This window comes from Sceloporus undulatus, chromosome 1 (genome assembly GCF_019175285.1).
Source record: "Sceloporus undulatus isolate JIND9_A2432 ecotype Alabama chromosome 1, SceUnd_v1.1, whole genome shotgun sequence".
NCBI lineage: Eukaryota > Metazoa > Chordata > Lepidosauria > Squamata > Phrynosomatidae > Sceloporus > Sceloporus undulatus.
In genome coordinates, this window is record NC_056522.1 from 338186098 (window position 1) to 338203266 (window position 17169).

A 17169-nucleotide genomic window follows, 5' to 3' on the forward strand; every position below is an offset into this window, starting at 1 on the left:
TGCTTTTTAAAGACTATCTCAGTTGATTAAAAATAACAATTAAATATATTTCATGCACAGTTTGATCATGGGTGGTCAGCTCAGTTTCTACCAAATTAACTCAGCTGGATGTAGTAGGTGAGAGTTGGGCAGATTTTGTGATCTGTAAAGTGTAGTCCAAAAAGTATTTTTTACAAAATCTGAGGGGTGAGACAACCATAGTGATATCATGTTCCTTACCAAATAACTCCCTGAAAACCTTGACATATAATGAATGTGTGTACATAATATAGTGGCCCTTGCAGTTTGGGGTTTGGTTCCAGAATACTCATGGATACCAAAATCTGTGGATGTTCAAGTTCCAGTGTGTATAAGAGCATAGTAAAATTGTGTCCTTATTTAAAAATGGCAAAATCAAGGTTTAGTTTTTGGAATTTGGGGGAGGGGTGAATATTTTCAGGGTGTGGATGGTTGACTCTGTGGTTGCAGAATCTGTGGATATGGAGGGTCAGAATCATAGAGTTGGAAGAGACCACTAGGGCCATCCAGTCCAACCCCCTGCCATGCAGGAAATCCAAATCAAAGCATCCCCAGCAGGTGGCCATCTAGCCTCTGCTTAAAGACCTCCAAGGAAGGAGACTCCACCACTCTCTGAGGGAGTGTGCTCCACTGTCGAACAGCCCTTACTGTCAGGAAGTTCTTCCTAATGTTGAGGTGGAATCTCTTTTCCTGTAGCTTGCATCCATTGTTCTGGGTCCTGTTCTCTGGTCAACTGTACATAGGCTAGATAATGGGATCAAGGCACTAGCCATCCCACGAGGGTCATTACTCAGCTGCCATGACTCAGCTGAGGTGGCTAAAATGGTGTTAAGATCCTCTAAATGACTTCTTTTCAAGGATTTAATCCTCTATATAAAAGCCACTTTAACTGAAATGGCTCAGGAGTATATAATGGCTATGACTAGCCTAGTGAGTTTGTGCCAGGGTGCATCAAGGCTAACACATACTGCTGGCCATATTCTTGACTGTCTTTTGTTCCAGCAGGTAGTGTCACTGGTGACATCACTACACAAAAACTAATGTTACTGGTAATTTCTGCTTTCAGCCTCTATGTAGGACAAAATGCACCCCCACCCATCTGTAGTCTACTTGCAGTATACCAGGGATAGAAGGGTGTGTGGGTGGAAAAAGAGATAAGCAATTTAATCACCTTTATTACATTTTCTACTATATCCATAGAGATCCCAAGAACATTGAAGACATGTGATGTGATCCCCAGAAGACTACTCAGCTCCAGTCTCCCATTACACTGTAGTTAGTAATAACAGAATGTTTGAACCAATTATACCTTGGAAATCCATGATCCAAATTTTCTACCACATCCAAAACACACTACAGAAATAATCCAGTTTGAGATCGTTTTAAATGCCCTGGCTCAATGCTATGGAATTTCAGGAACTGTAGTTTTGTGAGACATTTAACCTTCTCTGTCAGAGAGCTCTGGTGCCAAAAGAAACTACAATTTCCAGGATTCCCTAGCACTGATCCAGGGCAGTTAAAGAGGTCTCAAATTGGATTATTTCTGCAGTGTGTTTTGGACCAAAGGTCTGGAAACCAAGCTTTATGGGGGAGCTTAGGGAGCTATGTTTAGCATTGAAAAGAGAAGACTGAGAGGTAACATGACATTAAATATCTGATTGGATGTTATGTAGAAGGAACTAGCTTTTTTCTGCTGCTCTAGACACTAGAACAAAGCAATGGATTCAAATGAGGAAAAAATAGATTCTATCTAAACAGCAGGAAGAAATTTTTGTACTAAAAATCTGTTTGACAGTGGAATAGATGGACTCTCCATCGTTGGGTGTCTTAAAACAAATTTGATGGGAGTCTTTCAGGGGTGGAGGAGGCAACAAGGTGATCAGCTGTTTTAGATCTTATCTTAACCAACAATGATGATCTGGTTAATGGGGTGGAAGTGGTAGCATCCATAGATCGGAGTGACCATGTTCTCCTGGGCTTTGTTATACAGTGGAAAGGAAAAGCCAAGCACAATCAGGTACACATTATAGAATTTAAGAAAGCTTATTTCAGTAAACTAAGGAAAATATTAGGTGTGATCCTGTGGTAGGAATACCAAAAAAGAAGGGGGTTAATGATGGATGGAGTTTCTTTAAAATGAGATATTGAAAGCACAAGTTCAAAAAAATCAATTAAGAAGGAAAAATAGGAGGGGTCTCAAGAAACCAGGATGGATGTCTAAAGAACTTTCAACTGAGCTAAGATTTAAAAGGAACAACAGTCAATAGAATAAACTTTGGCAGACGAAAAACAATTGATGAACTAAGTTTAGATTTAGAGCCATTAAATTCTACTTGGTTCCATCTCCATCAGATAATTGCTTTTACACACAAATTAAATGAAAGAGGAGGACCACCTAGATCAGTTACCTTATTGGAGGAACAATGTGTTTCCCCCTCCCAAAACACCAAAGGACTAACATCTTTAGTCTACAACTGTTTGATTCACCACTCTTATCAAAACATCCATGGCATAGAACTAACCTGGGAAATGGATTTAATTCTTTCAGTTTTCAAATCAAAATGGACTACAGTTTGGTCTTCCACTCCTTTTAAATCCAGATCGGCATTAATTAGAGAAAATACCTTGAAAATTATACACAAGTGGTACTTGACTGCAGTGCAAATAGCCAGAATGGTTAAAAATATTTCCTCCAAATGCTGGTGTGGTTGTAATGATAATGGCACATTTCCACACATGTGGCTAGACTGCCCCAAAATAATCATATTTTGGCAATTGGTGCTTGAACACATTTCATTGATTACCAACCAAGAAGTTAAAATTATGTCCAGAAATGCTTTTGTTATTAATATATGTAGTCACAAACTCAAATTTGAAACATAAAAACCTCATAGATTTCCTCATTACAGCAGCCCATGTAAACATTGCCAGATGCTGGAAAACAGGGGAGGTATCGTTAGATAAGTGGTGGAAAAAGGTTTGGGACCTGTGGCTACTTGAAAAACTGTCTGACAGAATTTCAAGTTGCAAAGGACAACCAAAATCAGGACCTTTCATAGGCAAATGATTCCCACTCATTGACTTTATAAACAAAGGCAGAAACACGAGAAGACAACCTCCTTCTCATCTGAACCATTGGTTGGACATTCTGGACTAGATTTACACAAAGACAGCACTAGACTTTAAAATGACCACTTTCATTGAGCAGAAACCAAAGAGAGCCACAACACAATTCAAAGTTGTGAGATGAATAGTTTTATTTTGCTTTATTGTTGTGATATGTTTTGTATGTAGTTATTTACTTATAATAATTTTTAAAATAACTGTTTTTAAAAAAGGGGCATGTACAAGAAACAGAAAAGAGGAGAAATTTCGAGTCGATCTCAACTCATGGCGGCCTTGTCCTCCAGTGCTCTGTTTAATTCCTGCAGCCCAATAAAAAACTTGTGACTTCCTTAATAGAGTCCATCCATCCGCCATGTAGCTTTCCTCTCTTCCTACTTCACTCCACTTTTCTCAGCATTATTGCCTTTTTCAATGAATCCTTCCTTTTCATGATATGTTCAGAGTATGACAGCCTCAGTTTGGTCATCTTGGCTTCCAAGGAGGTTTCTGGTTTGATCTGCTCTAGGACCCATTTGTTTGTCATTTTGGCTGTCCATGAGATCCTCAGCACTTTTCCAGCACCACATCTCAAATGAATTGATTTTCTTTCTGTCATCTTTCTTAACTGTCTATCTCTCACATCCATACATGGTAATAGCGAATACAATGGCTTGTATGATTCTAACTTTTGGGCTCAGTTGTATATCTTTGCATTTTAGAATCTTTTCTAGTTCTTTCATAGCCACCCTCCCCATTCTTAATCTTCTTCTCATTTCCTGACTGCAGTCCCCATTTCTATCAGTGTTTGATCCCAGGTATGGGAATTCTTTTACTATTTCTATTTCCTCATTGTCTAGGCTGAACTTGTGAATGTCCTCAATGGTCATTATTTTTTTTCTCTTTATGTTCAACTGTAAGCCTGCCTTTGCACTTTCTTCTTTGATCTTCCTTAGTAGGTGTTCCAGGTCTTTGAGGTTTTCTGCTAGTATTATGGTGTCATCTGCATATTTTAGATTGTTGATATTCCTTCCTCTTCCTTCTTCTGTGTCCAAGCTTGCTTTTCTTATAATATGTTCTGCATACATGTTGAACAGATAGGGTGAAAGCATACAGCCTTGTCTGACCCCTTTGTCTATTGGGAACCATTCTGTTCTGACAGTAGCCTCTTGTCCTGAGTACAGATTCCTCATCAGCATTATCAGATGTGTTGGCACTCCCCTGTCTTTAAGGGCATTCCATAGCCTTTCATAGTCTATGCAGTCAAAGGCTTTGCTATAGTCTACAAAGCACATGCTGATTTTCTTTTGGAATTCCCTGGTGCACTCCATTAGCCATCATATGTTTGCAATGTGGTCCCTAGTGTCTCTCCCTTTCCTGAAGCCCACTTGAACCTATGGGTTTTCTTTCTTCATGTACTGTATGGTTGGAATCTGTGTTGCAAATTTTTGAGCATTTTGCTTGAGTGGGAGATCAGTGCTATGGCCCTCTAGTTGCTGCAGTCTCCCTTTTTGTGGATGGGGATGTATATTGATCACTTCCAATCTGTTGGCCATCGTTTTGTTTTCCAAATCTGTTAACATACGTTGGTTAGTATTAGAGTTGACTCTGTCAATGTGGATTGCAGCAGTTCAATTGGAATATCTTCTGTTCCTTGTGATTTGTTTTTCACTATTTCTATTACAGCAGTTTCCATCTCATTTTTTAAAAAATTTGCGGTTTATCTAAACGTTGCCTGAGTCTAAATATGATGTGTGATCAGTGGGAGGGGGAGAAGGAAGAGCATGAGGGGGCAGTGAGGAAAGCCTAGAATATTTCAGGAAAGATTTTGGACACAAAACTATGAATATGAAGGTAAAAGAAAAAGAAAAAAGAACTGGAAATTCTGGATTCTTTTTGATACTTTTTTGCTCTATTTGGATAAACCTTTCATCAGTTGGGATGTGCTAGGTCTAAGGCACAGCATCAGCAATAAAAGTAGCGGTAAATTTACTTGAAATTATTCATCATTTTGTTGAATAATTTTGGTGAATGGTTTAAATTGGGGTGAGCAACTGTTGCCCTGGGATCCTCCAGAGACACCAAGCCTCCCCCTCACTGCAAAATCAAACCAAAAATTGGACATGACTGGAAATCTACTCCTGTTTTTGAAAAACAACAACAGTAAAACAGTGAAGGGGAAGGGCTGTGATTGATTTAAAAGGTGATTTTCCTCTTGGAGGCTTCTAAAAGAGGCAATTTATCTAGTGATCTAGGATATCTGGACACTTTCCCTACCCCCTCATCTTCATGGCTGTGTCATCCAAACTCCTGACAGGTATTAGAGAATTTGCAAGGCCAATTCACTAGACCAAAATGCCAAATTTCATACCATTAAAAAAAAATTATCACATGAATTCTACTTGCTTTTAAGGAAATAATCACCTAAGAACATAAGGTGATCACTGTCAGCACTGATCAAAGACTTATTGTAGTCCAGCACTGTGTTTGTCACAATGGCCAACTAGAAATACATGGCAATAGTCCTCTCTTACAACCACTAAGTACCATGCTGCCTTTGAACCTGAATACAATACCTGAACACTGCTTGGTAGTGAAGTGATTTTGCTCATTTACTATTGGAGAAAACCATGGAGAATATTGCCATTTTAGACACTAATTTACATTTTGGTTCTCCCACTCATTGTGATTCTGGTAAGCTTAAGATATTGGCTGTATTCAAAACATGTTGGGCTTGGATCCTTCATACTGCTAAAGTGGCAATGCTATGTACCTATACCTAGAAGGAAATGCTACTGGGTCAATATTATGTATATTGCATGGCCAGGTAATGTCAGGAGACTCTTTAAGTGTCCAAATTCCCATGACAGGAGAGTGGGATCCTATATGCCCAAAATAATTTAATTATAATGGACTCAGTACTTCTGTAAAGGGTTTCATGACTCCGGTAGACATTCTAAGTGCTGCACTGTTGGATCTGTGGTGATAACAGCCAACATAGAGATATTTTTCCCATACTGAAAGCTGAAGCTTACTACCACCACCTACCAAGAGTATGCTACAATTTAGAAAATAATGGGTCCAGCTCTGCTAAAGCAAGTGTTCCTCAGCAGCACTACATCCCTTGGCATCACTGTTTCCTTCCCTGCCAGCCACTTAGGATACAAGGCTATCTTGACCTTGCAAGGACCAACTCCCAGAAATTCCTGATTAGGTCACTGGCCTTGCAAAGGCTGGACTCTCCCTTCCCCCACCTCTGTCCACAACTGTTCCTCATTTACATAAATTATCTCTATTCAATTATCTGTCCAGATGTCCAAATTGTGCCACCAGTGATCTGTGAATGAATTAAAAATGGAATATAATTTAATAATAACTGATTAGAAGGAGATTAGTTGTTATATAAAAAGGAAAAACCAAGAGATAGCTAGTTGCCCTTAATCCGGGCCAATCCACAATAATTATAGAAAATACAGTCTCTCTCTCCCCCTCAGCCTTGATCTCTCCCTCCCTCCCTCGCCTTCCCTCCCCACTCCATTCTCCTTCTTCCTTATAGGTTTCCCTGTTTGCTGTCTCCTTGTTTTGTTATTTTAATTCCCTCCAACAATTATATTTTCTTTTTGCTATGCTAGATTTGCAGATCTCCCTTCTCTCTCTTTCTTATAAGACAGGTTTTTAATGACAGATATAAAGACACTATGGTCTGATGAAGCCTTTACTACAGACATCTGAATAGCCTCAAAGCAACGAGAGCTTTCAAGTCTCTTGGTTTCCTCCGCTGAAACATTATTTCTACAGTGATTCTCATTGTGATTCCTACCCCTCTTAACATCTTTCTATACCTTTCTACAACTAGTACTAAAACTGTGTCAAGCAAAACAGAAATTACAGTTCAAATCACAACCCAGACATTCCCAATGACATTGGGAAGACAAGATGGCTGGTCAAGTGAAGCCTGGTACTGGTAAATGGTGCTAGAGACTGGGAAATGAGGTAGTAGGGAGTCTAGTAGCAGGAATTTTCTTCTTTTTTAAACTGTGGGGGTTCAGAAGATATATCACCCAGGCTTTTGTGTGTACACATTAAAGTAGTGATATTATTAACGCAAAAGGCAAAAAAGGCAAAAAAAAAAAAAGATATTCCAAGGAAACAGAAATGGAGAACTTTAAATGGACTAGAATCTTAAAATTGATATAGAGTAGCAGAGTGTAGAAAGAGGTGATGTGATCATAAAAGTGACAAGAAAGAAAGATGATTTTAGCAGAGCCATTATGAACTGAATGAAGGGGAGATAGGAGGGAAGGCTAACACAGAAGTGACAATCATCTAGACTACAAAATATCAACAGCATTGATAAACATTTTAACAAGTGCTTTTACTGAAGAAGGGCAGATCTTGGAGTGTAACAAAATGAAGAAGCTGGAGGATTTGGCGGCTACAGTAACTTAGACAAAAGTTTGGATGAAAATATTGGGAGCTTTGTCTTCATCACACACTCAGTGGTGCCATATTCCAGGCCAAGAGTTGATATCAACAAGATGGGGATAATGATTGAACAAAGACATTAATTCATAGCTAACAGTAAAAAAAGAGAAAATATATGAGGTGCCAAGTGAAAAAAGAACACAAAGAAGGAGAGAACCATTGACAGATGAGTTTATCACACGGGTGAAATGCCATGCAAAAATGGGATTTAAAGGCTAGAAAAAACCTGCAAAAGCGGGTTGGTTTTCACACAGCTTTTGTCTACTTCCCGTCTACTTGCCATCCAAGTTAATACCACTTTAACAATGACATTGTGTGAAAATCAACCTGCTTTTGCGTTTTTTTCCTGATTTAAACCCGTTTCTGCGCAGGATTTCCCTCATGTGATAATCTTGAGAGTTTTGTAACAGAGCTAAGACAGAACATGGAGTTCCATAGGACTAGACAAAGAGTTAGAGTACTCCCCCGACCTCACAGTTACCATCCACGAATTGGTTCCCATTGGAACCAGTGGGAAAACTAATGGGTCCCCCTCTGCCTCTCCTACATGCCATTGGAAGATAGAATTCTAAATCCATGAACGATGATAGTTTTCAATCAGAGAAGTTGAAGACAGGGTGACTTGGAGGTCTCTTCTTCATAGAATCGCCATAAGTTAGGTTCAGCTTGATAGCGGTTAACAACAAGGGGAACACAGCACTTGGGTCCATTACTCCTGTCCTCATGTTTAGAAACAAAAATGGGGTATTTCGTACAAAAAGGTACACTGATATCAAACAGCCAAGAAAACAAACAACATAGGAAAAGTATAATTATTGTTTGTGATACTATTGATAGCCCATGCTATATCATGGGACAAGTAGAATCAGTTTTACAGTTTAAAACAATTTAAAATGTAAAGTAATAAAGATAATGTAAGAAGGCTAAAATTGTATTAAACAATCTAACAAATTAGAATGGTTTAAAAGGCTAAAGCAGTTTAAAATTATGTGCCAGTACTTTTTAGAAGAAACCAGTTAGTCCCAATAAAAAGCCATGTTTTAGCGTGGCACTGGAATGCAGCCAGTGTCAGTGCCAGTCAGGCCTCTGAGGGGAGGGCATTCCACAAAAGGGGTGCTACAACACAGAAGGCCCTATTTCATTGCTTCCTCAGGTGGGAAAGGATCCCTCCAGCTGACCTCATAGGGAAAGACATTTCTTCAAAGTAGTGTAGTTCCAAGGTGTTTAGGGCTTTGAATTTGGTCACTAGCACCTTGAATTCAGACCAGCAATATTTCAGATTAGCAATACCAGAAGTGTATTGCGAATGCCCGTGTTCTCTGTATCCTTGTAGTTACTCTACCTTAGATCGCCATATATAAACATCCATCAGAAACTTCAATGTTCCTACTCCAGCTAATGCAAAGAAAAGGCACAGCTAAACAAAGGAACGGACAGACTGGTCAAAAACTGGGAGAGATATAACTCAGTACAGAATTAGAATTCTATCTTCTGATGTTATGCAGAGGGAAAATAGAGAGCAAGAGTAATTAGGCTTTTTATCAGCTCCAGATTTGCAGAGGAAACACCAGCTTGGAGAAGCTATAAAATTCCTAAGGACTCTGGCCTCCTCTGAAATTCCAGGTTCCCTCCTTGAAATTTTGGCTAGTTAAGTCTCTTTGTTCTTGTGTGTCTTCAAGTCATTTTTTCCTCCTGGCAACACTAAGGCAAACCTATCATAGGATTTCCTGGCAAGTTTCTTCAGAGGCAAGGAATACTCAGATGTGGTTTTGCCAGTTCCTTTCTCCAGAACATAGGCTACAGCATCTGGTATTAATTGATAGTCTCCCTTCCAAGCGTTTACCTGGGCTGACTCTGCTTAGTTTCCAAGATCAGACAGGTTCATAGAATCATAGAATCATAGAAAGGTTCTGGTACCTTTAAGATATTTAGGGTATTTGCTTATTTTTCAGTGTAATGTAATATAATTGAATGTATTCCTATTTTATACAATTAAACAGTTTGTGTGTGTATGTGCTTTCAGGTTGCCTGTCGACACCTTGCTGTCTCCTGAGGCAGCCTTCTGGCCCTACTTAATGGGAGAATCAACCCCATCCAGCTAAAAGCAAAGTTCTAGAGTCAGAAAAGAATGGTACAACTCTGTCACTAGTAATGTGACACCAGCTACTGAATAAATGGGAAAGGGTATGAATAGCAGTGTGATGGCTGGAGCTCCTCTGCATACACAGTATAGGCAACAGTTAATGACATGGACAGATCTTTCCGGTTAGGTGATCTACCCAGATGCTGTATCTGGACATTGTATATATTGATTTTACTGTTATTTCCAGGCACTACAAAGCCCTGAAAGATTTAAAACAAAGCTAGATACTTTGGAAACAGATACAGTATAGTTCTGTACATTCCCACTTTAGGCAATGCTGAAAGATTATCCAATAAGAGGCTAAAATGTGCTTGCTACACAAGGTCCCATATTGGACTTTTCAGAGGTAGATACTCATCAAGGGGCCTCACAGCTGGCTTCATGTGACTTGACTTAGGGTGTATCCACACTGCAGAATTAAAGCAGTTTGATATAACTTTAACTGTCATGACTCTATCCTACAGGATCGTGGGATTTGTAATTTGATTAGGTATTCTGTCTGGTCTGTCAGGGAGCTCAGGTGCCTCACCAAATTGCAAATCCCAGGATCCTATAGGGTAAAATTATGGCAGTTAAAGTGGTGTCAAACTGCTTTAATTCTGACATGTGGCTACACCCTAAATGTGTCTTCAGACATTTCCCTTTGGGAAACTGGGATCCCTTTAGGGAGGGTGGCAAAGGTTTCATGGGTTTTTATGCCACAGAGCAATGAGGAGTGAGAGCAATCCAGCAGAAAAGTGTAGAAGATTATAGATTAAGGATTTGGAATAAACTCATTGTCTATTAGATCTCCAAACCATACGTCTTCTTTCCCCACCCACCCCCAGCCTCTTTTGGAGGTTTTTAAAGAGAGGTTTGGTGGCCATCTGTTGGGAATGCTTTGTGTCTTCCAGTATGGCAAGGGGTTAGATTGAATGGCCCTTGTAGTCTCTTTCAACCCTATGATTCTATATTGAAGCTGCATGATGTTGCATTGTCTATAGAAATAGTTTTGTTTCTGAAGATATTTTTTAACCTGAGGACATAAGAGTTCAAATCACATATTGTTGCACTGGCACATGTTGTTGCATTGTCTATAGATATGGTTTTTCACAATACTGAAGGCCCCATTGGGAGCCAGGAGATGAGAAGCTTTGAGAGAAAGGAACCTTTGGGGCTGAAGAGTGGTTGGCTTCTTGGTGTGCTGGTACCTCATATAGGGGGGCAGTGGGGCTCCCAAATAATAATAATAATAATAATAATAATAATAATAATAGTTTATTTATATCCCACCCCTTTGAGGTCAATCGGGGCGACTAACAGCAATAAAATACAATACATTGTACATCAAAATGGTGAAATGCCACCCAGGGCAATGGGTTGGCCATACAGTCAGCCCTCCACATTTGCAGCTTTGACTTTTGTGGCTTTGATTATTTGCGGTTTCAATCAATATGTTCTCTCAAGGAACCTCTAGATTCTCCAGCGCAACTCTGCCAGATATTGACCATTGAGTTGTGCTGGAGAACCTAGAAGGTCCTAGAGAAAACACTTCTCGATGCATTTGTAGGTCCTCCAGCATGATTTTAGGATCAACGTCTGGCAGATGTGGACCACAGAGTTGCACAGGAGGACCTAGAATCATAGAATCATTGGAAGAGACCATAAGGGCCATCCAGTCCAACCCCCTGCCATGCAGGAATCCAGAATCAAAGCACCCTTGAGAGATGGTCATCCAGCTTCTGTTTAAAGACCTCCAAAGAAGAAGACTCCACCTCGCTATGAGGGAGTGTGTTCCACTGTCGGACAGCCGTTACTGTCAGGAAGTTCCTCTTAATGTCAAGGTGGAATCTCTTTTCCTGTAGCTTGCATCGATTGTTCCGGGTCCTATTCTCTGGAGAGCAGCACAAAACAAGCTTGGTCCACCTGGAGCTTCCTAGAGAGGTGTTCTCTCAGGTAAAAGGAATACTGCCTTTTTACATTTGTTTCCTTCACCCTTAACCCCAGCCAATGTGGAGGGGCCACTGTAATTAGCAGCATTAGGAGAAGGAAAGTCCCCAGCCCTGATCTCCACTGGTGAGGCCACAAGGTCCTTCCCTTTCTGCAGAGCTCCATCCTAAGCCCAGCATCACCAGCATCCTCCTCCTTGCCCAGCCAGCCAGCCTTCTTCCCTCCCTTTCCATCAGCCCTAGAGGAGGGGGAACACCCCTTCCATTTGTATTTCCTAGCAAATTATTAATTGTTGCTTTGCCTTCCCTGGTTAATGCTGCTAATCCCAGGGGCTCTGTGTTTGGCTGCTAACCTGTTGCCAGGCCCTGCCATCCGGGCTTGGAAGGGATGGAGAGGACCATCCGACCCTGGCAGCCTCTGCTGTAATTATTCCCCAGACAAATCTCTCTCTGCAAATAAAGAAGGGGTGGGAGGGAGGGAGGGGAGGGCAATGGGGGCCCATATTGCTGCCCCCACTCGCCAGGATCATTGGAGATTCAAATCCAAGCAAAGACCTGCTACAAATTGCTGCAAATTAAGCTGATTTTGCCCCGAATGAGGGATTTTCTGCTGCAGATCAAGCCTTCCTGGGAGCTGATGAGGTGGGGATTAGAGATGGGCCTGGAATCAAAGGGGCAGGAGGAGGAGGAAGAGGAGGAAGAGGAAGGTTGGCTGGAAAAGTGGGGGGGAGATCAGGGATGGAGAGAGGGAGGGGAAAGGAGGGCTGGCCTCCCAGTGAAAGTCCCTGAGCATTAGCACTTTATTGATTTCTACTTTACTGACATTTTATTCTATTACCAAGTTTCCGATTAGCCTTAACACACACAAAAAAAAATCCCAGGGAGGCAGAGGAGGCCTGTTGGCTTTTGACCTCAGGGCACTTGCTTTTTTTATCTCGGTTTTAGGAGAGGGGGATCTCTTTCAAATGGCCAGATTGTGCCCTTTTTAATGCCGCTCTGGCTCCATCCACACTCCACAGATAATCCAGTTTGATACCACTTTTATAGCTCCATGCTATGGACTTCTAGGAACAGTGGCGTTGTGAGATGTTTAGCCTTCTGTGGTGTATCTTTGGCTTTGACAAGGGCCTCCATGATATCCTTGAAACAACAAGAACAACAAAAAGGTAGTTAAATGTGGGTTGACAATGCAACTGTCAGGTGGATTTGTAGTTCTCTGTCAGAACCCAAAAGATGCTCACCAATGGCAGTAGTGCCACAACCAACTGCAATTCTCAGGAGTCCATAGCACTGAGCTGTTAAAGTGGGGTTGAACCGGATTATTCCTGTAGTGTGGTTGCGGCCTCTGTCAGGAACATATTAGGGATCCCAGGTATCAACACCTCCAGCTGTTGCCACTTCATCTCTTTACTTTTGAGTTATTTTTGGCTTGGGTGTGCTGTGTGAAGGCACACAGCAGCAGCAGCAGCAGCAACAACAACAACAACGAACTCCACTATTATTTGTGTTCACAAGTTTTTCTTGTACTATAGAATGTTTTTAAAAGGACCGGGAGTTGAATCATTTTAAAGTAAACAGTTTTATCTTTTTAAACTGTATAAAATAGCTTTCAATAAGCTATTTATTTTAATATCATAATAATTTAATTCCATTTTAATGTACCACTATGTTTTCTACCATTCTTTTAATGTTGTGGGCCACTCTGGGTCCCAGTTCTGGGGAAAGAGTGGGATGCAAATAAATATGATATGGTATGATATGATATAAGACTAACAAAACTCACTTGACCAGAGATGACAGTAGAGTTAAATAAATGAGTATTATGTTCACTTCAAGCAACAAGGTTCTTACCAACCATACTAATTTCCAAAGGAAGAACTGTGTTATTCTGTTATAGGAATCTTGTGGATCCTTGGAGACTAAGAAATTTATCAAAACACTCATTTTCATGGACTATACATAATAATTTGCTCCAGTGTTTTTTCTTATCGTGCCAGCATTAGCCCTGCCTTCACCTTTTTAAAGAATCTATTGTCTGTCTCCTGCTGACAAGCTAATTGCCATACTGCCTTTTCTATGTTTAGTTTCATGGCACATCTATCAGAAGCAAATTAGACACATAACAGAAGTAACCCCCCCAACACACATTTGGATGTTAAAAAAACCCTCAGTGGGCAGTCTGAGGCACTATTCACTTCGGTCTTGTCTCCATTTTCACTGTATCCTTTTGCTTTCCAGCAGGTTTTCATTTCCATCTGTTAAGAGGGATGCATGTTACAGGTATCTGCAATTGCACCATTAAAGATTTTATGCAGTGCATGTAAAAATTAAAAAGATATATGTGCACATAGTCACTACAAATGTAATCAATTTGATTTAGTACTAATAGGAACTACCAAATGGAATTTATGCCTTAAAAGTAAGTGATTTTTTGGGGGGAAAAATCATAAATACAAGTACTTTGTACAAAACAGGGGGGAAATCTCAATCTGAAGAGTTTATTAGAGTCTAATCCCTCACCAACAAACAAAACTGGGGCTGCTCACCCAATAATCCTGACTGCCATTAAAATATTAAAGATAAATCTAATCGTCTCTTTATCCAAAATAAGCGACTTTTATGTTGAGGGAAAATGTCTAACCCTTTGGGAAGAGAATTACTCCTAATGTATCAAATGGAATTCAGTCATGAGGGTGAAACTGGGTTTAAAATCAAATGAGATCGTAATAGAGATAAAGCATAGTATGACAAATTAAAAACACTCATTTACACAAATTAAAATCCCCCCAAAGAAGGTGCAGTATTGCAAATGGGACTCCAGTGGACAGTCTTATTCCTTCCTTGTCCAAAGGTGATCTATCCAGATTGAGATGTTGACTATAATGTATATTGTTCCAAACTCAGTGATCATTTTCACATCTGCTCTGACCTATGAATCTGTTTACGTATGTGTGTGTGTGTGTGGGGGGGGTTCCTTCTCTCACTTTTGTCATTTTCTTGTTGTGAGTGAGTCACTCAGCAAAAATCCAGTGGAATGAATATGTTTTGATCAGAGCTTTGATCAGAGTTTGGAAAAGTTGCTCTTTTGGAATACAGCTCACTGAATCCTCCATCCAGCATACCCAGGGATTTCGTGCATGGAAACCATGTCCTCTGGCAGTAAGCTGTGGTCCTTGTCTATCCATCTCAGTTTCTCATCTGCAAAGTGGGATTGTTAATGACCAGCATGACTGAGTTTCCATTTGCCATCTCTTGGGTGTTAGTATTCCATCTTGAAATGTAGATTCTTTAAACCATTGTTCTTCTATTAGTACTCCTTGCTATGGAAGGAATTGTCCTTTTTTGTGTGTGTTGCTTTTTTAAAATACCATGGGGGAAAATAGAGAGCTGAATATCCTGATTCCTTGATCATAGGAAATTCCCAGATCTTTCCAGTTTATGAGACTTTCCCTCCCCACAAGTTTAAAATTTCAACATTATTATATAGCCATGAGGACTGGAAACCTTTCCATTGCTATTATGCTTTTTTATTTTTAAGAAACAAAAGAGTAAGGGTATATACATACAGTAGACATTTTATCAGATGAAATACACTGCATATGATTGAAAAACAAAAATCCGATGTGCCAGTGGCAGTTGTTTAAAATAAATATATTGGTAATAAATATATGTATTTTGTTTATAATTCTGGTCAATTTCTACAATATCTAGGACTTTTCTTCCATCATTTCTAAACCAAATCCTCCCCCCACCCATTTATTCACAGAATATTTTTAATGCCAATTTCTGTTCCGTCTAGGAAAAATATAATGCCCAGAGCTCAAAGTATGTACAATATATGTAACCCTGATGTTTGGGTTTTTTCCTAACAATGTCTGACCTGTGTGTGTTCCTTCCATATGGTGCGTTGGTTCAAAGGCACATATCTCATCACTAAGAATGGTGGGAGCAAAGGAGCTAGCTAATGTAATATCTCCCAGAAGAAAAGGAGTTGTGAAGATAGGAGAAGATCCTTTTGTGCTGTTGGAGCTTTAAGCTTGAATGTCCTCCAGAAGCTTCACATTATGTAGGTAAGGAAAGTATCTTTGTGCCCCAGATGCATATACATTCTGTCACACTCAGTCTATCAGTTTATGAGGAAATTAAAAGACTCAGTTAGGTATCCGTCCTCTTGCTCTTACATGAAATACAAACCTGTGGAGACAAAATGTTCAGTAAAACAAAAGGAATTAACTTTACAAAGCTTTGTATCCAACCCAATATCAGACAACCTGAAATATGATGGTATTGCTCATAAAATATGTAGTGGGTAAGTAGCAGATATTTTGTAACATGGCATATTGTAGATGTTTAATACTTCAAAGTAGTCTAAAGCTGTGATTTTAAGCACACTTATTTGGACATAAATACCGTTGAATGTCAATGGGCACTGCACTGCAAGTTCTACGATTACAGAATGAGCTCAGGTTTTTAGAGGTGCTAGAATTTGTGGATGGATATTAACAGGAGGCTGGTAAAATTACATGACAGTTTCTTCGTGGATGTACAATTAGTCAGATTAATTCCGTGATAAGTTCACCCTTTGGGCCAAGAATAGATTCTGCCACGCTAACCCATACTTTTAAAGTTGATGATGTTTTCAATATGACAAGCTAGATACTACCATCAGTTCCAAATGTGCTGCTTCTATCCTCTCCATGAATAACAGAAGGTGAATGTGAAAACACATTCAGCTGACTCCAGTGTTTGTCATTTTACTAATGGCTAAAGTCAATGGGCAAAAACCCCAATTAGAGTAGACCCATGGAATGTAAAGCCCATTGATACAATGGATCCGCTCTACTTGGGACCATCAATCAGATTTAGCTGAGGTTGCTGGAGTAAATTACTCATCTGTAGACTGTGGCTTACTTATCTTTACATTAAATGTTATGGCAGTTGTGCTTTATGTAATCTAGGTGGTGCAAAGAACTCTCTTGTAAAGATCAAAGATATTTTCTACAGTTTATCTATATCTTTGAAATGTTCTCCTTGATGAAGTAAAATAAGTCTCCCCCATAGTCTTTTGTAAAGACTACATGTTTCAGAAATGTATGGCTACTGATCCTGGAATTTATTGTTTAATGCTTTAGCTCTTTAACTTACAGAAAGTACAGTAGCTACTGTAGTTAGTGCAGAGGTTACCCACCCAAGCTCAAGCCACACAGGAGAATATTAGCTAGACTGTTAACTGTTGGTCTTTGGGGGGAATATGTTAAATAGCTGATGGATATACTTGATAGTGTGAATTCAAATAAATCTTCACAAGTAGTAACATATTAAAGGATTCACATATCTTTCCCCCCTGGAGTCAGTCTGCAGAAATATAAAGATAAAATCCTTATTGAAGCGTAAAGTTTGCTAGTGTCCCTGATTTCTTAATTTTCCCCCTTAGTATTTGTTTCCAAATTTTAAATCCTGTCAGTCCCACCTAGAGTAGCGTCATTGACTCAG